This window comes from Camelus bactrianus, chromosome 7 (assembly GCF_048773025.1).
Source record: "Camelus bactrianus isolate YW-2024 breed Bactrian camel chromosome 7, ASM4877302v1, whole genome shotgun sequence".
NCBI lineage: Eukaryota > Metazoa > Chordata > Mammalia > Artiodactyla > Camelidae > Camelus > Camelus bactrianus.
In genome coordinates this window covers 83,356,859-83,380,334 of record NC_133545.1, presented here as the reverse complement: position 1 = coordinate 83,380,334, position 23,476 = coordinate 83,356,859, and the positions used below count along the sequence as shown (strand labels likewise).

The window sequence follows — 23,476 nt, the reverse complement described above, 5'->3', positions numbered from 1 at the left end:
TGGCACGGTTTCCTCCTCACATGTCTTTTCTTCTCCTTCTTCTGTGAAATGACGAAGTCAGCATAAACACTGGGCTGGTTCTGCTCCTGGCAGAGCTAATGATGTTAGGAGAAAAACAACCACCCCGGGGCAGGGCGCCGGCAGCTGCAGGCAGCAGGAAGCCGGGTGTGCCGGTCACTGGGGCCACGGCCACGGTTTGGATGAGGAATCCTGCACAGAGGGGCCGTGGAGGCAGCTGGGGAGCAGGGATGTGGTGTCTTTGGCACAAGCAGAGAGCTAGCGGGCGACAGAGAGCGGTGGGGCCTGGGGTCTGCTGTGGGGAGCTCACCATTGCAGACTCAGACCCCCGCTTCTTCTCATTTGTCCTGGGGACACAGTGATCCACGTGGGTAAACCATTTCTGTTCCACATGCCAGGGGGTGCTGGTCCCAGTTCGGGAGCCCAGCTGGCTCCTGAGGGCTGGAGTGGGGGCGGAGGGTGGGTCACCCACAGCCTTGTCAGGGCCGAGAGCAGAGGGAGGCATTGCTGCTTGGCATCTGCTTTAAGGAGCCACCCAAAGCATCCATCATCAAGGGAAAGAATATTTCAATGCAAATTCTAAAGAATCAAAATGAATGCAAAAAAAGTATGGTGAGCGGAATGCCGAAATTCTTTAGAAGGAGAATTATTGGGGTATTACTGATTTATTTTCCTGTCTCAGGCCTGTGCTGGTTGCTTCCGCAGCGCCAGCCAGCCAGCCAGCCAGCCAGGTGCCAGGGCCAGACAAGGGGGGCGTGGGCTCTGACGTCCTCACCCCGCCCGCCCCGTCTGTCCTGGCCGCTCAGAGGACCCACCTCTTGTCTGGTGGGGGAGGTGGGGTGGGGGCTTCAGTTTGGTGTCAGGGCCAACGTAAGGATATGAGGTTTTGCTGCCAGGCCACCAAGGTCCAGTCCTGTGTCCCCAGGAAGTGCTACCCCCACCCCAAGCCAGCATGTGACCTGAAGCAGTGAGCAGTGCCCTGTTCACACTTAACAGAAGTACCCCCAACAGGTCAGCCGCGGTGGTATCCACCACAGGGTCCCGGGAGGAGAGCGTTCTGGTCGCTTTGGAGGGAACTGAGGTGCTGCTGGTTTTACCCTTTCTGTGTCTCCGGTTCCTCCATCACCCGTGGTCATCTCGCTATGATCTGTGGCTTCCCCGTGTGAGTGTCAGCTTCTTGCACGGTTTCTCTAGAGCTCCCCGGGGGCAGGCGCCCCTCCGCTCCAGCCTGCCGCCGTGGAACCCACCACCCTGATTCATTCCCTTGGCTTGGAACTCCATCCCTCGGCGGCTAGCACTTCTGGGTGGTTCTGGGTGGTCCTTCCCCCTTGCCTCATCTGTGCTGGTGGGCGGGAGGGATGGGGGCTCCACAGTGAGAACAGTTAGCCTTGGGTGGTGGGTTTGGGGAGCACTTTTCAGGAAGAAAGCTGGGGGGGTGACATTCCGGGTGTCTTAGTCTGCCCAGCTGTCATAACAAAATACTGTGGGCCGGGTGACTTCACCCACAGGCGCGTTTTCTCATGGTTCTGGAGGCCAGAAGTCTGAGATCAGGGTGCCAGCATGGTCAGTGCTGGGGGTGGGGGGGCTCTTCCTGGCTTGCCGATGGCTGCTCTCCTGCTGTGTCCTCACATGGTGGGGGGAGAGGGAGAGAGAGAGACTCTAGTCTCTTCCTCTTGTGGGGTCTCCATCCTCATGGAGATCTCATCTGACCCTAATCACGTCCCAGAGGCCCCAGCGCCTAATACCACACACTGGGGGTTAGGGCTTCGACGTATGTATTTGTGGGAACCCAATTCAGTCTTTAGCACCGGGGGTGGGGGATGGGAGCAGCCTGGGAGGAACTGACCTCCCTCCATTCAGGCCTTCCAGCTGCCCCGGGCACTTTGCTGCTGAAGGAGAAGGGTCAGAGATGGGGTGAGACAGCATCAGTTGCCAGTTTCCCCGACAGGACTTGTCCCAGCAGGTCTGGGGACCCAACAGGAGAGATCCCCACCGGCTCCCCCCCCCCCCCCACCAAGCTGCTGGGAGGCTGGGCTATTGCCAGATGCTCAGGATGCAAAGCTCCAGGTGGCTCCCAAGCAGCGTGCTGGGAGAGGGGCCAGTGCGGGCTTGAGCAGAGTGATGACAAGACCCTGAACTTGCGGAAGTGAGGCTCCCCGTGGCCCGCTCAGTCATGGATTCAGCAGTGGGGGGCAGGGGCTGGGCCTGCCAGTGGGTGGTGGGCCCCTCTCAGCCGGGAGCTGCCGGCTCTGAGCCGTGTGAGAGGCTGTCCTTGCTGCAACCGGCTGGAATCCGCGAGGGGCCCGGGCCGGGAGGCGGTGGAGCAGAGGCTGACCCAGGAGAGCTGAGCAAGCTGCCTGGGTCCCAGGCCTCCGGGTCGAGCGAGGGCCCTCAGAAAGAACATTAAAATTCCCAGCATGTCCCTGGAGGAGGCGAGGCGGCGTCTGGGGCTGCAGAGCTGGGGGCAGACAGGCCACAGAGAGAGAGTGTCCTTGGCCTCCTTCCCCGGGTCTTGGCAGAGCTGCCCTGAAGCCACCCCGAGGCAAGAGAGAGCAGAGCTGTGCTGAAGGGAGGCCCTCCGCTGAAGGGAGGCCCTCCGCGGAAGGGTCTGGTGCAAGGCAGGGCTGTAGCCTTTGGGGGCAGCCCAGATGTGTTCCCCGTGTCCCCGCATTCCTGTGACAGAAGGGCAGTCCTGGCCCGGGCCCTTCCCTCCACATTTATTTCCCTCCCCTTCTCAGGGCTGGACACTGATTCTTGCCCCAGTCTCAGAAGGCTGCAGCCCTCTGTGTCTCTGTCTCTGTGTCTCTGTGTCTCTCTCTCTGGCTGGGTGCATTGAGAACAGGCCCCTTTATTGCCCCCTCCAAGCCCTGCTCCACCCCACATCACCCTCTCAGGCCTGCCCAGGTACCTCCCAGACAGGAATCCATGTGCCCCTCCACTGTGGCCCCTCCTCAGCGCCCCCCACCCCCGGCTCCTGCCAAGTCCACACCCTCCTCTCCCAGTCTAGTTCCCTCCTCAGCCCCCCAGGGGCCTGAGGGTAAGCTTCTTGGCATCCACCAAGGCCCCTGGTCTGATGACCACTGGCCACCTCCTCCTTTGCTTGATGTGTTCTATTCCTTTGTTTTCTAAAAGCGGAGCCATTTATCCCCATAGCCAGTTCCCGAACAGGCCATCCAGCTGCTGAGACAAGCTGGGACTAGATTCCAACACGTACACATCCCTGGTGAGGATGCATTGTCCTGTCTGTTCATTTCTGCTCCAGGGAATCCCTCTGGGTACCACTCTCGTTGACACACGTCTGTGGTACCAGATCCCGCCTCACCTTCTCAGTGAGGTTTAGACCCGCTGGTCAAATTTCATAAAAAGTGCTGTGAGGGTTTTGACTTGGGGAGGGATGGACCTTCTACCCCGGAATATAGGCACTTCCCCGGATACAGATTGTCTCTTTTGCCTTTTGGACAAGAGTTCTGGCTCTTGGACTCTCCTTTCCACAGGAGTTGAGTTCCTGGCCCAGGCTTCTCTTTGACCCCCTGAGAAAGTCAGTCTGGCTGGTCCTCTGTGGCCATCCATGCCAGAGGGTCCCGACTGCTGTCTCGAGAGTTGGGGCAGGCTAGGGAGTTCGGGCTTGGAGCCTCTCGAAGGCTCCCAGGGGTGCTGAGCTAGGCAAGGGGGTCCTGCCAGCTACTCGGAACTGGCGGGAAGAGCGCCGTGCCAACAGCCCAGCCATGTGCCTACGCCTGAGGGTGTGCCTAGAGCAAGAGCTATCCTGTGGGGTAAGGGGACCAAGGCCCAGAGGTGTGGGGTTTACCCTGCCAGAGCATCCTCCCCTCCAGGTGGGCAGCCAGCTCCCCTGGGCCCCCAGCATCCTCAGGCCCCCCTGCAGTCGTCCTGACCTGCTTTGAGCATCACCCTCCCCCTCTGCACGTGCTCTTCATGCGTCTCACTCAGTCCATCTCTGCTCTGCTCCCTCTGCTGCCCCATGCCAGGCAGCACCTGCCCAGCCAGAGGGGCTCCAAGGCTCCCCTCTGGTGCTGGGCCTGAGCAGGAATCCAACCGAGGGGAAGGGCGCCAACCGTGGGTCCTGGCTCCCAGGTCCCCTCTGGGCCAGATCTGCCCGCTGCTCAACCACGGGCTGTTCTAGGGGACTTTCTCAGAGGCTGTCCTGCCCCTAATTTCACAGAGAAGCCGGGTGAGTGGCTGAAGTCACACGGGGTGAGTGGTGGAGAGGCACTCCTTCTGAGGCAGCTGCTTTGTGAGCCCAGGGGTGGCCCCCGGGCGAGGGCAGCAGCCCAGCTCCCTCGCGGCCGGGTGAAAGCAGGATGGGCTAACAGCAGCATAGGATGGGTGTGGAGACCTCTGTGAGATGTGGCCAGAGGTGGATCAGAAGGGGACTCGGGAAGCCAGGATCTCTTGAAGCAGATGCCATCTGAGAAGCCCCAGGGCTCTGGGAAGAGGAGAGGCGGGCCCCCTCACTCCCTAACACCCCTGAGAAGGGAGGCCCTGCTCACTGCTCCAGGGTCAACACTGCCTCCTTTTCTCCCGCCCCCTAAGTCATCCTACCATCGCATGTTTGGTGAAGTGCACTCAGGACCACGGCCTTATGTCCACCTGCTAACCCTCCAATAAGCCCCTGCCCCACACAGCTCGGCAGAGCCCTGAGCCCGGGGCGGTCCCCTGGGGTGCTGGCATGGGCCCTGGGCCCCCAATGCTGGACCCAATGGGCTTGCCCACTCCTCCCGCCAAACTGGGCCCCCGGGGGCCCACTGTACTGTCACCTTGCCCGGGCTGGCCCCCACAGGGCAGTGGTGACAGACCAGCTTGGATGTGCTTCCCACCTGTAAGGACCCAGCAGATCCAGCCTTCGCCCCCAGGGGAGGCGAGGGGTGGGAGAAGATAAAGAAACCCCCTCGTTGGCACTCCCCAGAAGAGCAGAGCTGGTCTGCGCCCCCAGAGGGAAGGATGCCATGTCCACATCAAAGGGCTGCCCTCTGCTCCCAGCCCGTGTTTGCGGATGTATACCTGGCTGGGCTGCTGGCTCAAACCTGCTCTTTCCTTCCTAGCAGGATGGCCTTTGGCAACTTTGAAATCCCTCTGGACCTCAGTTTCCCCTTCTGTACAGCGCGCCCCAGGGCTGCTGTGTGGACGGGAGCCCCTGAATAGTGAGGCCCTCATGCTACATAACCAAGCACAGAGCTGTGCAGAGCAGCTGCATTTCCACTGTGAGCAGAAGGGCGAAGAAGTCCTACACGTAGACAGCCGGGAGGAGGGACGCGATGCCACACACCCCTTCCAGAAGCTACAGAATCCTCACCCTGTGTCCTAGGACATCATATACCCACAGACAGACTCACAAGAAACCCAAGTCATGTGTGTCACATGTGCTCTCTGGTTCCTGCCCATGTGGCTCCTGGACCTGGCCACCGGGTCCCCCATCCTCCAGAAGGTCCCAGAGTGGCATTGTCCCAGCTGGTGGGCTGCCAGGCCCCTTCACAAAGCACAGGAGGAGAAGCAGGTCCCACGAGTACATCAAGGCAGATGTGCCTGGGGGAACACCAGCCTACTTCCCCTGTTGCTGGCCTGTGCATCCCCCTTCACCTGCAGGCATGGTGTTTCCATGAAAAACATGAAAATAGAAAGTTGTGAAGAAAAAGTCAGTGAAAATGGGTGATAGATGGCTTTAAAAACAGCCCACAAGAGAACCACAAATAGATAAATGATTTCAGTTAATTACAGAGAAGTGGCGTGTGTTTCCCTATTCATACACACACACACACACACACACACACACACACACAATCTTTTAATCACTGATGAATGCATCACTTGCAAAGTACGTAGAAATTATAATAATAATGTGAAAAAAATATTAGCAGACAGGACTCTAGTTTTCCCATAATTGAGCCTTTGATTCTGTCCTGGGGGAATTTGTGGACACACAGCAGCACTGCAGTGGGGAGGTGCCAGCCCCTCCCCTCCTGCCGTCCATCCTCGAATGTGCAGGGGACACTCACCACTTCTGCACCTGAGAGAGGCCACCTGCCTCCCTTGGTCCCAGCCTGGAACCTGCTAGGCCAGGTCTGTCACAGGCTCACCTCTCATATCCCGTGGGGCCAACAGGGCAGCAGGCGCCCCTAAGCCACCAAGAGAACCTCAGGCAGGGAAAAATGTGGGGGGACCTGCGTGCACAGACACCATGGGCCCCCAGTCCCCAAAGCCCAAGGACTAATGCTGTGAATGCCTCCCCAGTGAGGGGTGGCCGCCACCCTCTCCCCAAGACTCCTTGAGCGCAGTGGGGTCCATGTGCCGAATCAGGGAGCTTCGCAAACAGCCTCCAGGTCCTCACAGCCTCTCCTTTCTGCTGCAGGAGGCTCAGACAAACTTGACCTTTTTGGGAACCAAGTCTAACAGACTCTGAAATACAGTCCAGCAGTCAGGAGACTAGCCTGGGTTGGAAGGGATGCCCACTGCAAGGAAGATGGGTTTTCTTCTATTCTTCTTTATTCTTTGATGTATATTTTTAATTCCCACCCCTCCTCCCCAAGAGAAACGCAAACATTATCAGCCTTCCTCGGAGCCTGCAGTCACCCGGGCCTCTGCTCCTGTTCCAGTCTCCTGGGTCTCTGGGAAGTGCCGGGGTGGGGGTGGGGGGTTGCTGTGGTCCATGTTGTGTCTCCGTGGGCTGGAACAGGACCCCACATCCTGGCCAAGGCCCACACAGAGAGGGTGGCCATCGACCCATGTCCCAGGGGAGCCTTGGCTGGATGATCCTGAACTTTCCAGTTAATCCCCTACCCGGTTTGGCCTCTTAGTCTCCACTGCCCAATTCCTGTCTCCGTTTCTGTAGGCTGCCCGATGTTCAAGTCCCTAGTTACTTTGGCCCCTCCCAGTGCTTTGTACCTCCCAGGCCCTGCCAGGTGGCGCCCGCTGCCCTCTCCATCCCTGCCCCGGCCAGGTCTGTGCCTCCCGGTCATCACAGCTCCCTGCTTCCACTGGGGCAGGTGAGCCCCCAGCCTCAGAGTGGACAGACAGGCCACTGTGAGTCCAGCCATGCCCCTCAGCCTCCTTGGGCCTGGATACTTGTCACCAACTGGGAATAATAATGATGTTTGCCTCCAAGGGCCACGGGGTGGAGGAGCGCCTTCCTGCGTGAGTGGTCAGCTACGAAGCTGACCTGACCCTCAGTGACCTGATGGGGAGGGGAGGGGGGCTTTCAGGGGAGGGGCTGAGACTAGAGGGAGGTGGTCAGGTCGGGGTGGACTCCAGGCTGACACTTCACAGCACCAGGGGTTGCGCTCCCTCCAGACCCCTCCCAGCACCAGAGGTCCAGCAGGTGCCAGTACCCTCTCCCACCCAGGAGCCGTTTGAAGTCCCGCTGGTTTATGCTCAGAGCGCTCTGCGGGGTGGAGTGAACATCTATGCCTGTGTTTGCTGACGATGAATCAGGAGCCGACGGAGGTCATGTCCAGGGTCACATGGGTGGGAAACAGAGATGAGGATCTGGGATTCTCTGCTCTCCTGGGCTATGACCCAGAGGGCACAGCTGGCAGGCTGATCTCCAGTAAAGACCCTGTCTTTGGCATCCAGTGTCCTCTGCAGTCTGAACACTGGATGTTCGCTCTAATGACTGGGACAATTGTTTGCCCCAAATTCACTCCCCAGATGGAAAATGGGTATAAAGAATTAGTGCGTAGGTAGCATCTGAGTCCTGGGAGAGGTTGTAAGTGTCCTGTTTCTGCTGTTCTCCCGAGAGGGTCCCATATGTCTTGTGTCACTGCCACCAGGCCTGGTGCTGTGTGAAAGGGAAAAAGCATGTGTATCCCTTTTGGGTCAGGTTCCCGAGACAGAGCCTGAGATTGGGATTCTTCAGAAAGTGGCTGACCGAGCAAGTGCTCTCAGCGGAACCCGTAAGGAAGGGAGAGGAACAGAATAAGAGAGGGCAAGAAACCAGGCGAAAAAGTGGGTTCAGCCTGAGCAAAGCCTCAGCCTGTTCCCGCAGGGGGCTCTGAAGTGTGGAGAGCTTCACGGAGCTGCCCATCCTTGAGGAAACAGGCCAGCCTTTCTTACGCCTGTAACAGAGTCATTGCCTGAGGTCTCGGGAGAAGGATGTGCTGTGAACGGGGAGCAGCCACCACTCAGGGCAGCTGGGGGCGGGGGGTGCCAGCCCGCTGTTGGGGGGGCACCTGTGGTGTTCACCGTGGTCCTCCCGTTGCAGGGCTCGGATCTATCAACCTCTCACTCCCTCCATGCACAGCTTCTCCAGGATTCTGGGGAGACTCACAACTGGATGCTGAGTGAGGTGAACCACAGTTCTCCTTCTGCAGGTGACTACCCAGATCCGCACCTGCCTCCCCCCCCCCCCCATTCTAGGGCTCCTCCTCCTCGGCTGACATTGCGGGGCCGGGTGGCTCACCTGGAGGGGCGACCCGGACACTCAGCCCTGAAGAGTCTGCACCCTGCCTCCCCTTACCAAGTTGTGTTTGCTGGGTGCTGTCTGTTTACAGTCACCACGGGGCACATGAGTACCAGAGACACCCCAGTGGATCATCTGAGTGCAAAACCTATGCTGCTCTGCTCCATCGTGTGACAGTACTGCTGCCTCCCTGTGATGGCAAGGGTCAGCCGCTGCCTGGTCACACTGGGCTCCTGGCGCCAGTACAGTCATATCTTTCTCTACCTGCCTGGTTACTGGCACAAGGAGCATGGTGTGACCGGGTGGCAATCGTAGCTCTAAATTTAGTGGAACTCTTCCTGCATCCCCTAGTGGAAGCATCTCTCCTCTGAGAACCAGGGCCTCTAGGCTCAGAGAAAGAACAAATTCCCCAAATGGGTCACTAGGAGTGACAAGGAGCCCTTGGTTCCCAGACCTGTGTGTTTTACCCTCTAGAGACACAGCGTCACTCGGTGGCCATTAGGGTGGTTATGGCAGCCTGGAGGATGCTGGCCCCTTTGATCGGGGGTCATCTTCACGCTGCCAGCTCAGCTGTGCCTTCAGGAGTCTGTCCCAGCACTCTGGCAGGCTGGCAGCTTCTTGGTGGTAGGACTAGCGGATCCTGCGGGTCGTGTGCTAACTGCCAAGCCTCCTCTGCCATGAAGTGGATCCTTTGTCTGTGGTAACGTTGTGTGCGATCTCCTGTCAGTAGGTCAGACATTCCATGGCTCCCCAGTTAGTGGGACTGGCTGAGACACTGAAGGTGGGAAAGGTGAATGCATGCCTGGGTCATCAGATGAACTGCTGCCCGTTCCAGGGTGGGAAAGGGTTCAGCAGAGTCAACCTGTCACCAAGTGGTGGCTGTCGGTGACCGGGAGGAGCCGTGTCATACCAGGGCTTCAGGGTTGGTCTCTGATACTGGCAGGTCATACACTGAACAGCACAAGCTCAGCCAGCCTTGCCTGTGCTATTGGGCTCAGGCACAGCTTCCATCTCTGCCACCGTGGTTATTTGTCCCTCAGGGTTGTGTGCAGGCTGAGCCGGACGAGGAGCTGTCTGTTTTGTTGCCTTTTCTCTAGCAGATGGTTTGTCAGAGGCATTGGCGCCTCAGACCTGCCCCCAGGCGCAGGGATTTACCTGCACACCTCCTCCCCCACCGCCCCCATCCCCAGTCCGCTAACCTGGCTCCTTCCCGCGAAGCTGTTCAGCACCATCTGTGGTCTACGTGTACCTTTACCTTGAGTCCCTTCTCTCTCCTCACAAAGTGAGTGGCTGGCTGCCCTGCCCCAGACTCTGCCTGCTGAGAGGAGTTCTCCTCTCCGCTGTCCTCCGGGGCCGCCCCTGCGTGGGACTGCGGTGCAGCAGAGGTCCCTTTCCAGTTTGCTCCACTTGCCCTGACTGGCCCACGGTCCGAGCGTGGGAGGGTTTCTGCCCTCCTCCAGCAGCTACGCAGAGGGAAGGCCAGATGTATGAGCTGAGGGAGGGCCCAGGGGCACTGATGCAGGAGTGGAAGGTGACGGGCGGGTCCGGGCCACCTGCTCCCACAGCTGCCCTGTGCCCTCCAGACCTGCTTGAGCCAGACTGCAGACGCGCAATCCTGACGGACGGCTGCGGGGCCCTCCGGGTCCCTGACTCAGCGGCTCTGACAGCACCCAGCTCTTGAGGGGCTGCTCTGGCCACGTGACCACTCGATGTCCCACGGTCAGATGCTCTGTCTCTCCTGGGGCCCAGTGACATGCCAGGGGCTGCCTTTCAAGTGGTGTTTGGTTCTCTGCTGCAGATCGCAGGACCCGGGGTCCAGAGCCCAGGGTCTCCTCTGTGACTCTCCTCTTGGGGTTTCTCACACTTCACGCAGGGTGACACCTCAAGCGTGAGGGCTGCCTGGCCACACGGCCTCAGGGTCAGGGCTGACTGTGGCACCATCCCAACCAGCTGCAGGACCTTTGTTTTCTCTGGCTCCACTTAAACTATCAGCCTCCAGTTTCATCCAATAAATAGGTTGGCATGGTATTGCCAAGAACAGAATATGCTGCTTCCACAATCTGAAGAGGCCTGTCAAGTGCTGTGTACCTTTCTTAGCGATAAGAAGAACAGGGCACAGTCATTTGTTATCCACTATAAAGCAGTTGTCCTGGCCCGCCACTGGGCCCAACCACCACGACGTCACCAAGACCGTGAGCCCAGTGATGTTCTGTGGTCTGGGCAGACCAGATGGTTTAGGTTTTGGGGGACTCTACTGTGACAGAGAGTGGGCGAATTCACATCCTTTGGAGCAAGACTGTGACTGAACACTATTGTCCATCTCAAGTGCATGCAGACTGCTTCTGCTCTTCCCTCCTGAAGGTTATCGATTTAAAAAAAAAAAGGAATGTCTTGGCTCAGGCTGCTGTCACAAAATGCCGTAGACTGGGAGGTTTGAACAATAGACTTTGCTTTCTCAGGGCTCTGGATGCTGGAAGTCTGGGATTAGGGTACCAGCAGGATTGGGGTCTGGTGAGGGCCCTCTTCCTGGCTTGCGGATGGCCACCTTCTCGCTGTGTCCTCACATGATGGAGAGAGCTGGAACTCCCATCTCTTCCTCTTCTCACGAGGACAATAATCTCATCATGGGGCCCCACCCCCATGACCTCATCTTAACCGAATTACCTCCCAAGGAAAGGCTCCCACCTCCAAACGCCCATCACACTGGGGATTTGGGCTTTAACATACAGCCTTGGTGGGGGACACGTTCAGTCCATAGCAATAAATTTGCCAGACCAACGGCTGCCTGCTACGTACCTAATATAAACTGCGTCCATCTATTCTGGGAAAGATACTCTGTCCAGCACACCAGCTGACATTGGGCCTTCTGTGTAGCTGAATTTGTGGAAGTTGAGTCTGCTGCCCTCTGTCCTGATCCACTCAGTTTTCAGGGATCGGACTGGAAAATTTAACGATCATATGATGTGACCACACCCTGCCCCCTCTGAGTCATTAAGAATGGCAATCATTTCTGCCATTTTCCCAGGATTTGATGCTTTGCTTTTTGCTGGTGTGTGCGTGTGTGTGTGTGTGTGTGTGCGTGAGCGTGTGAATTCCAAGGGCTTGCACTTGGCCTTTCCTATTACAAGTGCTCTCATTCTATGGGTCAAGGAAGGGCTCTTCCAATAAATCCAAGTAAATCCACTCCAGTTATGTGTTCAGGATCCAGGGATGTGGCCCTTGAGTGAACCCATGGAGCTGGCAGACTCCATGGGCCAGAACCCGAAGTATCTCCTTACCCTAGTATGTCCCTGTGCTAACAGAGGGGCCAGGACGGCACGCTGGGACCCTAGCTGTCGTTGTCAGTTGCCATGAAATAGCCATCAAAAGATCTGGGGATTCCTTTTACCCTGTGTATTCAGGCCAATGGCCATAGACCCTTATTACATATACTGGGTATAGTGCTACAGGGTCCTTCCTTCCTCATGGAGGCTCAGTGTATCTTTCAATCAATGGGTTCTGGATCTGAGAATGGGCTCAAGTTTGGAAACTATAACCTTCCATTGTAACTCTCCACTGGGGTGGCTGGTCTCAGCGTTCTGCCCATCCTTTCTTGGCCCTAAGTATACAACACTCTATCAGCCTTCTCTTTAGATCCCTGTAGGCTAACCCCCATGGCTATTAATCTTGCTGCTCAGTGTGGTAATTGTTCCTGCTTTGCTTCTGGTCTCTGCTATTAAGGGAACTGTCATCCACACTGCTACTTAGGCAAGAAGTCCTGAAACAGCACCACCTCCCATCGGCCCTGGTCTATAGAGGACAGCCCCCCTGAACCTCTCCACTGGTGTCCCCTCACTGACCGTGTCCCCTACAGTCTTGGCAAGCAGAGTGTCCCACTACCTTTCCAAGGGGTATGGCGAGCCCATGGGTTTTCCAGTCTTACAGAGCAGATCAGCGTTATTATACCCATTTATCTTATCCTTTTGATCACTGCCTCCATGGTCTGCCGTAAAAACTCAAGAATCTCTACCGCCTTTAATGTGGGTCATCGCATTCCCCAAGCTTTGAGAGCTACCCAGCACTGTATTGGAAGCCTCTCCTGGGACCCTTGCCAGGGTGTTCAATCCTGCATCACTGGAGCTAAGTTGCTCATCTCCTTGGAGTCTACCTGCCTTGGTCCAGCACCAGCAGGTCCAGTCTCTCACTTCTGGCCAGAACATATTGGCCAGGGCCTGAAGCAGCCTTGGCATACTTCCTCCCTCAGCCAGGGGCCATGCTGAGGGTTGACCTCAGTGGTTGGGACCAGCAGGAGAGGCAGAGGCAGGTCCTGAGAAGGACATGCGCTGTCTCTTTGAGACAGCTGCACAGTCTTCAAGGGAGTCAAGCCCTGCTTCTCACACAAGGCTATTCTGTAAGCCCAGAGGATGCACGGGAATTTGGGAATTCAAAATTCTCAGCGCAGCTCCCACACACTCAGAAAGCCAATCATGTTCATCTCTTTCCAACTCCTCTTTCAGTGATGTTATATTGGTGGCTGGAAATTGGCCATGGAGGAAGGATTTACACCATGAAAACCGAGAAAGGCCTCTGCCATCCCTAAGAGCCAGTTGTCAACCGCTTGCCAGCACACCCCTGCTCACGCTCCTCCCTCACAGAGCCCTGGCATGCCCTCGCTGAAGTTTTGTTTCTGCCGAGACGATTAAGTCCTATATCTGGTTTCTAGCTCTGTTGGCCTCTGGCTGCAGGAGAAAAATACTGCCCGGCAGACCCTCCTCCTCTCACACTTGGCTTTAAATCAAGAGATGCGAGCCTGGCATTTTTCGTGACACTTATCAACAGCCACTCAGTTGCACAGTCCTTAGGGCTGATGTCTCCCCGTGAGCCCTCCATGCCAGACAGCACACAGTGCCTTGTCTTCCACCAGCACCCCTGCCCCCCCAGCTGGAATCCGTGAGAGGCTGCCCCCCAGGCCAGGGGCCACCAGGACTGTGTCAACCCCCAGAGAAGCTCCTCTTGCATCCCGCTGCAGGCATTCCACCTCCAGAGCCCCACCTGACTTCTCAGACCAGCCTGGCCACCAACTGACTTAGGTCTTAGAAGGAAGGTCCCAGGGACAAGGCTCCTGGGGCTCACCGATTAGTGAGGGAGTGCGCTCAGGGGAGGCCTGCCCCAGGGGTAGGGGCTGGGGTAAGACAGGGGCGGAGACAGATTTGGATTCCGCAAAAGGTGAGCCCCAGTCTGATCCCACGGGGGCTCTGGATCCTGAATGGCATTGTGAGGTGTCCTTCTTTGCGGCCAGGGCAGCCTTTGCAGTCCCGTATTGGTCAGTCGTTGCCTGGGAGCCCCAGTGGGCGGGTTAGGGCTGCCAGATTAAGCAAATAAAAATTCAGGATGCCCAGTTAAATTTGCATTTCAAAAAAAAACAACAAGCAAATGTTTAATATATGTCCCAAATATTATATGACATTTTGTATTTTCTCTGCCAATCCTGGGGATACACAACCTTCTGGGTATTTCTGGGTCGGGTGACTTCATAGATTGAAGAGGAGTCTTAGGAGAAGGGTCCAGCTGTGAGCTGGTGGCAGCCAGCCTGGGGCAGGGGCAGCGCCCAGCAAGGGGGCTCATGGCAGGTACCAACATCACCTATAACATGACAGATGTTGACGTGAACAGGATCATTCTCGACTCCAGACAAATACAGCCACCACTGAGTCCTTTAGGAGTTAAATAATTAGGTAGTTGGCGTTTTGCATGCTTTATATTGTGTAAGAGTTGTGAGTGGATTGCTGTATATGAAGAGAGATTTAGTGATACTTAGAGAAGTAGATGGAGTTTTTGGAATGGAATCATTATTTCTTTCTCATTTGAAACAAGGAATGCAGACGCTTGCTATTGTTAATCATTTCTGCAACATGTCTTCAAAGTGGCTGCAATGGTGATAAGTCCAGCTCAGCCAGCAGGAGCCCCACGTGCGGGCAGCAGACCTAACCTGACCTGCGGCACAGTTAACCCCGGAGGAAGTGAGAGGGTAGAACAGAGTGTTCCCTCCATCCTTTCAGACACAGCCCCCATCCCGCCTGCCATCAGTGGGGCCAAAGCGATGGGGCAACAGGTGGCAGAGTCCCTGGTGATGTTGTCACACGGTCTCTGCCAGAACCACGGCCTCCAGGAGGTGGCCCCGGTGGGACAGAGGCTCAGGTCCCAGGGAGGCCGGGGTGGGGGGGCGGGGACCGAGCCAGTCTCTGATTAATTCCCCCACTCAGGTCTTCTCCCCTGGAGAGCCAGTTGTTCCCCATTTTCCAGCAGTGCTGGGTTTCCATCGCCTCGAAGGCAGTAAAGTCCAGCTCCTGCCTCACCTCCTGGGGGCTTTCCTGAGCCACCCCACTGAAGATGACAGCCGACGTGTGCCCCGCCATCCTTTCCTTCCCCCTCTCTAGGGCTTGCTCCCGTGCAGCAGAGCAGAATGGCATTAGTCCCCACTGCGGCAGTCAGGGTCCTTTAGGCTGTACCAGACACCCACCTAACACTGAATCACTGATAAGGCTCATAATCTCACATAATCAGTAGCCGTGAGGTGGCTCCCAGCCCAATGCAGTGACACCCTGACATTGGGCTCTGGGTCCGCTCTTCTGATCGTCTTGACCTCCCCATCCTGGCTGCAAGGTGCAGCCACAGCACAAGCGGTACCAACAGACCAGTGATGCTCCAAGTGCAAGAGTGATGGAGCTTCTGCCACCACATCTTCCCCAGGTGCCCCCCTTCTGCCATCTCCGGAAGGGGGTTGGGAGTTAGACCAGGTGGGTCCATCCCCCCCGTGCTGGGTGTGTTGCCCCCTGATCCCTAAACAAAATGCAGACCCCATGAGCAAGAAAGAAGGGGAACTGGCTGTGGGTGGCAAGAAACAGTGTTTGCCCCACCCTTCACACCCTCTCCCCGCCACCGAGCATGCATGCACGCCCGGGCACAGCCCAGGAGCAGGCCCTCCTGCCTGGCCAGTACCAAGTCTCATGCACGGCACTGGGCTGGCGAGACCAGATCTGGTCACAGGGATTCCCCCAGGCTGTGCTGGCCTCCGGATTCGGAGCAGTTGCTGAGCAGTGAGAGCCCGCGCTAGGCCAGGGGGTCCTGGTACCGGGGCTCAGGATGGATGAAGTCCTGCTCTCCGGGGCGCTACATCTTAGGGGACAAAGACAAGTAGAATGCGGGATGGCTTCTGATGGTGACGCTCTCCAAGTGACATCTGACTGCTCTCCGAAGAAGAGGAAGCCGGGCACAGACAGATGATGACACGCTGGGTGACCCTGCTTTCATGGCACTTACACTGCGATGTGTGGACATGGATGGCTCTGGCTTTGGTAAAGCTGAACTGGGAGGAACCTGAGGTCTGGGGCACTGAACAAGGCAGGGAGCCCTGTCTCCTGGTAATAAAAGAAAATCTCATTGAATGGTGGGCTTTCTCATGTATAGAGCTGCAGCTCTGTGAGAGAGGGCATCTCACCCCTGTTTTATAGGCGCAGTTTTGCAAAAACGAATTGTCCTTGTCCCCTAAGATGTAGTGCCCCAGGGAGCAGGAATTCATCTATCCTGAGCCTTGGTACCAGGATGCCCTGGACTAGCGTGGGCTCTCACTGCTCAACAAAAAGAAAAAAAAAAAGCATTTTGCAGGAATGAATCATGTGTCTAAGTTCAGGTAGGTGGCAAGGGTCCACCAGCTCCCATCTTCTGCCCAAGTGCCATCAGGGAGCTGGAACAGTGACTTCCAGGGTCCTGGGTCCTCCAGGGGAGAGATCCACTACAGAGGCAGGCTTGAGGAAGACAGCAGATCTCTGCAGGGGACCCTTGTATCTTTCTACCTCTAATTTGGACCCCTGACTCATTTCAACATCATCTGCTACTCTTCTTTTTTAAATGAGAATATAAAATGCAGGCAATAAAATTCACCTTTTAAAGTCTACAGTTTGATAGGTTTTATCAAATATATATAGTTATAAAACTGCCATCGTCATCAAGGTGCAGGATCTTTTCATCACCCAGCAAATTCCTTTAGTCTCGCCTCTTGGTGTCAGTCACCTCTTCCACTCCCCGACCCTGGAAACCGCTGGTCTATTTTCTGTCCCTTTGGTTTTGCCTTTTGGATATAAATGGGATCACTGAGAATACAGTCTATCGTGTCTGTCTTCTTTGACTTAGCATAATGCCATGCACGTATCAGCAGTAGGTCAGTCTTTCTTACCTCTCCACTGCTGAGTGGTGTTCCACTGCAGGGATGTGCTCTGGTCTATTTGTCCATTTATTCATTCACCAGCTAATAGGCATTTGGCAGGGGGCAGGGGGAGGGTTTCCAGGTTTGGCTGCAATGAGTAAAGCTGCTATGAACACTCAAGTACAGGTTTTTGTGTAGACTCGGCTTTAGAAGAAATGGCCAAACTGTTTTCCAAAGTGGGCTGTGCCATGCTGCATTCCCACGAGCAATGTTTGAGGACTCTGGTTGCTATATATCCTCCCCAATACTTGGTTTTGTCCATCTTTTAACTTTAAGTCATTCTGGTGAATATACGATGGCATGTTGTTGTGGTTTTAATTTGCATGTCACTGGTTGGCTAATGATGTACATATTTCATCTGCTTATTGGACATTCTTTGGTGAGGTATTAAAAATTGGGTTATTATCTTCTTATTGAGTTGTAAGAACTCTTTATATATTCTGGATACAAGGCATTTTATCAGACATGGTTTTGCCAAGAGCTGAGAGTAACTTTACAAGGATCCAATCAGTAACCTGGAAACATGTTTCTATGAACTGAGTTCACAGCCCTCTGCTCCCACCGCCTACCCTCAGGCAACAGCCCCCACCCATCAGCTTACCCGTGATGTTAGCCCAGCTTGTCTGCACCTTCCTCCAGCTCCTCCAGAGGCAGGGTAGCTCCGTGATTAAGAGTTACTGGAGACAGAATGCCTGAGTTTAAAATTCATATTTGCAGGGTGATGGGGTGAGTAACTTACCTTTCTGTGGCTCAGTGACTGCACCTGGCACAGTGAATACACAGTGAATACACAGTTGCTATTATTATTATTGTTGTTATTATTATTTGGGGGGGAGGTAATTAGGTTTATTAATTGATTGATTTTTTTATTTTGGGGGCGGTATTTAGGTTTATTTATTTATTTATTTCATGGAGGTACCGGGGATTGAACCCAGGACCTCATGCATGCTAAGCTTGTGCTCTACCACTGAGCTATACCCTCCCCCAATGGTTATTATTATTTTTATTATTATTTTCCCAGCCCCATCCATCCCACCACTGCCACTCCTTTCCCCCTGCCCCTCTGCTGTCATAAATGATACAGCCTCACTGTCTGCAGGACTCAGCTGAACACTCAGCTCCAACTTTGGATCCCACACATGTGATCTCTGTCTGCCACACAAGTCTTGTCTACTTATCATCTCATTAAATAAGCATGAATTAAGGCTTGTTATGGTCCAGGACTTGCCCTGGACATTTCCACAGCCATATTCTTTTAAAAACTAGCAAGACTGATTTTTTTTCTTTGATTTTTTTTTCATTTCTTTTTTTTTTCTTTTTTTAATTACTGAAGTATAGTCAGTTTACAATGTTGTGTCAATTTCTGGTGTACAGCATAATTGTTCAGTCATACATACACATACATATATTGGTTTTCATATTCTTTTTCATTATAGGTTACAAGATATTGAATGTAGTTCCCCATGCTATACAGTATAAACTTGTTATTTATCTATTTTATATACAATAGTTAGTATCTACAAATCTCAAACTCCCAAATTTATCCCTTCCCACCCGCTTCCCTCCTGCTAACCACAAGTTTGTTTTCTATGTCTGTGAGTCTATTTCTATTTTGTAAATAAGTTCATTCATCTTTTTTTAGATTCCACATATGAGTGATATCATATAGTATTTTTCTTTTCTTTATGGCTTGCTTCACTTAGAATGACAGTCTCTAGGTCCATCCATGTTGCTGCAAATGGCATTATTTTATTCTTTTTCATGGTTGAGTAGTAGTCCATCATATATGTATACCACAACTTCTTTATCCAACAAGACCTGGTGTTCTTGTTAGGGGAAAGTTTTTGATGTCTATTAATATTTCTTCTACTTTTATCCCTCTGGTGAGGTTTTTCTTGTTTTCCTGAGTCAACTTCGGTAGTTCATATTCTTTGGAAAATCACCTATTTTCTCTAGATTTAAAAAATGTATTGATGCAATTCTTAGACAAAACTTTCATAAAACATTTCAAGTGTCTCTTTATCTGTGATTATGTCCCTTTCTTATCCCTGGAGTTATTCATTGGTGTCTTTTTTCATCCTTGATTAGAGTATCAGCTGTTTGCTACTTTATTGGTCTTTTTTTCAAAAGATCTGGGTTTGGGATTTATTAATACGTTTACTATTTTTTTTTGTTTGCATGTTTCCTGTACAATTTTTTTCTGCTTTTATCATTATTGATTCTTTTATTCTTAGGTTTATTTTATCTCCTGTGTATTGGGGTATTTTTTTTAAAAAACACCTTGAGAGGAATACTTTGCTCACTGTTTTTCCATTTATTTTTTCATAGGTGTATATAAAGGTGTAAATGTTCCTTGAGTATTGCTGGGTTATTATCCATCTTTTTAATATTCAGTACATGGATGGTTGTTCACTTATAAAGGGTCTGTACTCCAACTCAGATTCCCTTTATAGCCCACATGCCACTTACAACAGTCTAATTTCCTGGGCATGCCCTCTGTGCGAGTTAGTTCAAGCCGTTGCAAATATCTGTTTCTCCAAGCATCTCTGACTTTGTCCTCTGGCCCTTCTATCTGGAATGTCTCCTGGCCACGTCCGTCTCATGCATCAGAGGCTGCAGGAAAGAGTCTTGAGAAACCCTGTGCTTCAGAAAATCCCCATCAGTCTCTTCCATGTTCCCTGAAGACTCTTCCGCTCTGCCAGTATTAGTTTGTATTAGTTATTTGCTTGTCCCTTCTGCTAGATTGTAAGCTTCTTGCAAACTAAAATCTAGTTATTTTGTAACCTCAGACTGAGCACAAGTTAGGTACCCAGTAAATGTTCCATAAGTGAGTGATTTAATCTCCTCTCCAACTTCTGTTTTTGGTCATCGATGCTATGATTCTGAGTAATAATTAGGATAGGCTTAATTGCTGTCATTAACACCAAAACAGGAAGTAAGTCTACAGAGCAGAATTGTATTTCTCACTCACATGATAGACAGTCAGTGCAGGTGTGAGCTGGCTGGGAGGATTTCCTCTGCATCTATGAATCCCACCATCTTATGCTTCATGGCTCCACTGCTTCCAAAAGCCCCCTCCTCACCTACGTGGAAGCCCACAGAAAGGTGAGAAAGAATCTGGAAGAAACACTCTGTGCTTGAAAGCCTGGACCTGGAAATGGTGGGCATTATTGCTGCTCAGATTCCATGGTACATCTCACAGCAAGGGAGGCTGAGCGTATACAGACCAGCCGGCCAGCACCTGATACCTGGCGTGGTTATCACAGTGGACAAAGAGGACATGGATTTCGGCCCACAGCTGGCAATCTCTGCCACAGTCCATGCCTCTGGCCACCACATGTCCGTGCACATTTTTCTTCTTACACATAGACTGCATGGTCATCCCTCCGCAAAGGTGATGAGCCAAGATCTCACCCAGTCCCTGTATCCAAGAGGAGATGCCGGCATCTCCACCAGGTGCAAGTAATGCTGAGTGTGGTCCCATGGTCTGGAAACAAAAGATGAGTTACCCCACCCAATCTTCCTCACTCCTGGACCAGGGGAGCATGGGCAGGGCGTCCATAACCCAAATTCCCATTGGGAGAAGGGAAGAATGGAAAACAAAGAAGTGGCATCCATGGCGATGATGAAATCTCACCAGGCAGGCACTGGGAGACCTGGCCCTGGTGAGGACAAGTTCCTCCGCACGACTTGGGCTCTGCCCTCAGTGGGGAGATGCTGCAGCTCCGGGCCCCAGCCTTTGGGAGAGTCTCTTTTGACCACCACCCTCTGTGATGGAATATCTTTTCACAACCTACTTCTTTCTGATAAAGTTTAGGGGGGCCCAAGGTTTATTTTGTGGCTTGAACAATCAAAAGCTTTTTCAGGTCAAGCTCATGGGGTTTTTGGCAATATGATTCCTCAAAAACTTAGTAAGCATTTCATCTATTTGCTCAGAGTTAAGTAGTGACAGTAACTTCAACGGGAGCTCTCCTAGACATGGTATACATCAACTAACTTACTTTCTTTCTTTCTTTCTTTCTTTCTTTCTTTCTTTCTTTCTTTCTTTCTTTCTTTCTTTCTTTCTTTCTTTCTTTCTTTCTTTCTTTCTTCTCTTTCTTTCTTTCTTTCTTTCTTTCTTTCTTTCTTTCTTTCTTTCTTCTCTCTCTCTTTCTTCCTTCTCTCTCTCTCTCTTTCTTCTCTCTCTCTCTCTTTCTTTCTCTTTCTTCCTAGCTCCTATTCCCCTCTGAAACAACAGATCCCAGTGAGAAGACTCCATCATCAAATAAATCTTTGCCACAGGGCTGAGTCCCTTTGTTTACTGTGAAGACTGAACAGGAAAATTCTAACCCTTCTTCAGGCTTATCCCTAATCTGGGAGGAATCCAAAGTAGTTGACTTCTCTAAACCCGTTCACAGGCTATATCAGGTTCATATAGTGTCTAGAATTATTTAAGGTACCTGCTGGTAAATATCATAGGAAGAATGAACGAATGTGTAAGTGTGATTGAGTGGTGATTCCACTGAGGGAGATTAAAAAAAAAACTTGCTTTTGCTATAAAAATAGACCAGCTTTTTAGTCATTGTTTCTGTTTCTTTTTTTTATTATGGTAAAATATATAAAACATGAGATTTGCCATTTTAACCACTTTTTAAGTGTACAGTTCAGTGGCATTAATTTCATCCATGATATTGTGCAAATGTCATCACTTTTTCCAAAGCTTTTTCATCATCCTAGTCAGAAAACTCAATAAATTCTCATTCCTCCCCACCATTCCTGGTAGCCACTGTTCTAATTTCTGTCTCCATGAATTTGCCTGTTTTTGTATTTTATATGAACAAAATCATACAATATTTGTCCTTTTGTGTCTGGTTTATTTCACTTAGCATAGTGTTTTCAAGGTCCATCTATGTTGTAGTATGCCATAACTTCATTCCTTTTCATGGCTGAATAATATTCCACTGTATATAATACATTTTTTTTCATCCATTCATCTGTTAATGGAAAGTTAGATTGTTTCTCACTTTTGGCTATGGTGAATAATGCTGCTATGAACTGGACACTATGTGAATGTGATGCAACCTGTGGACAGGATTAGAGAAGTCAACTACTTCTGGATTCCACCCACATTGGATGTAAGCCTGAAGAAGGTTTGGAGAAAGCCTATCTGTTCATACATTGTTCTTCTAATTTCCTTTAGTTCTCTATCCATGGTTTTCTTTAGCTCATTGAGTATATTTAATTTAATATCTTTGGTAATTCTGATGTTGATTTAATGTCTTTGACTAATAATTCCAATGTTCAGGCTGTCTCAGGGATAGTTTCTATTGAATTCTTTTTTTTTTTTTCCTATGAATGAGCCATATTTTCCTGTTTCTTTGTATGCTTTATAATTTTTTGTTGAATACTATATTGTGATAGCTCTTGAAGTCAGATTCTCCCCCTCTGTAAAGACTGAATTGTTGCTTGTTGAGGACTGTATTTTCCATTTGTATAGCGACCTTTTCAAACTTTTTTTGTGCAAAATCTATATTTCTTATTGTGTATGATCCATGAAGTTTCTGTTCTGATGTCTCTGCAGTCAGCCTGTGACCTGACAGAGAATTCCTTAAGCGTCTGGATCTGAAAAACAAAAATGCAAAGGAAATTTTAAACTAGCATGTATGTCTCTTTAAATCTTCTACTAAATGCCACCAGGGAGGCTGCTGCAGCCTGAGGAGGCTGAAATGAAGGCAAGCTCTGTGCTGAGCCCTCAGAGAACCAACAGATCAACCAAAATGCATAGCCCAAGGTCCTGACTGCCCCAGGAACATGGGTGCTGTCTCCATGCCCATGATTGGGGGTGGGTGTGGCAGCTGGTTTGTGCTGACTGCTCACTAACAGGCCATCAGCAACCTCTCCCTTCATCAAGCTCCCCTGGTTGCTATACGTGTCCCATCAGGTTTATTTTGATCATTTTTTCTTCTAGTGCAATGGGTGTTTTGGTGGAGGGAGGTGGAGTTTCCTATGCCATCATTTTCTGTGACATCATCCCCTAGTCATTCTCTTTTCAGACAATAAGTTTCATTGATTTAGTGCAGAAGTGGCACCAAAGAGGCTGTACCACCTCTCTGTGTCCTCAGAATGCTCTGAGATAATCGGCAGGTGTGGAGGTGGGAATCTGGCTTTACACCGGCTGCAGATCTTACAGCTTTGTGTTCTAAAAGGGGCTAAAGCACCCTTTGGTGGTGCTATGAATCACTGAACAGCTTGCATCGCTTAAAGTCTTATCTGCGTTATCCCATTGAATCCTCTCAATGGCCTTGTGAGGTAGGTAAATTGTCATCTTTACTTTACTAAGGAAGCTGAGGTCCAGATAATTAAGGAACTTGTTCAAGTTCTACAGCCAGTGAATGGCAGAGTCTTCAGACTCAGGCTGTTGACCTCATGCTCCGTGTTACCCCAGAGTTATCCTGCCTCCCTTGCGTGAATCCTGGATGATCCCCCAGCCTCCCTCCCCCTCCCCAGCCAATGTGTAGGACACTCCACGTTCCTCATCCACACTCTGCCCCTATCACTCCCATGACCCCAGTCTTTAGCCTCACCCCTGACTCCTGGCCCCAGGCCTCCAGCCCCGCCTGCTGTCGGAGGCAAACCCCAGGCAGTGCAGACCTTGGCTGCTCCTGCCACTCCCACCCCAATAGCTGAAGCCGAGTTTTCTGAACATCTCCAGCAGCTCCAACAGCTAATTTCCTGAGCCCTACCTGGCAGGTGCTCGGCCTTGAAGGAGCCCCCTTTTCTGGTCAGGAAGACTAAACTGTCAGCACACCTGGAGTCAGGCTGACCTG

At 52.1% G+C, this 23,476-nt stretch overlaps 1 protein-coding gene across 1 annotated transcript in view; it reads left to right on the top strand.

Moving 5' to 3' along the window:
- Positions 1-23,476, top strand: part of GCK (glucokinase) — a 42,487-nt gene that overhangs the window by 1,719 nt on the left and 17,292 nt on the right. The gene's annotated exons all lie outside the window — the stretch shown is intronic.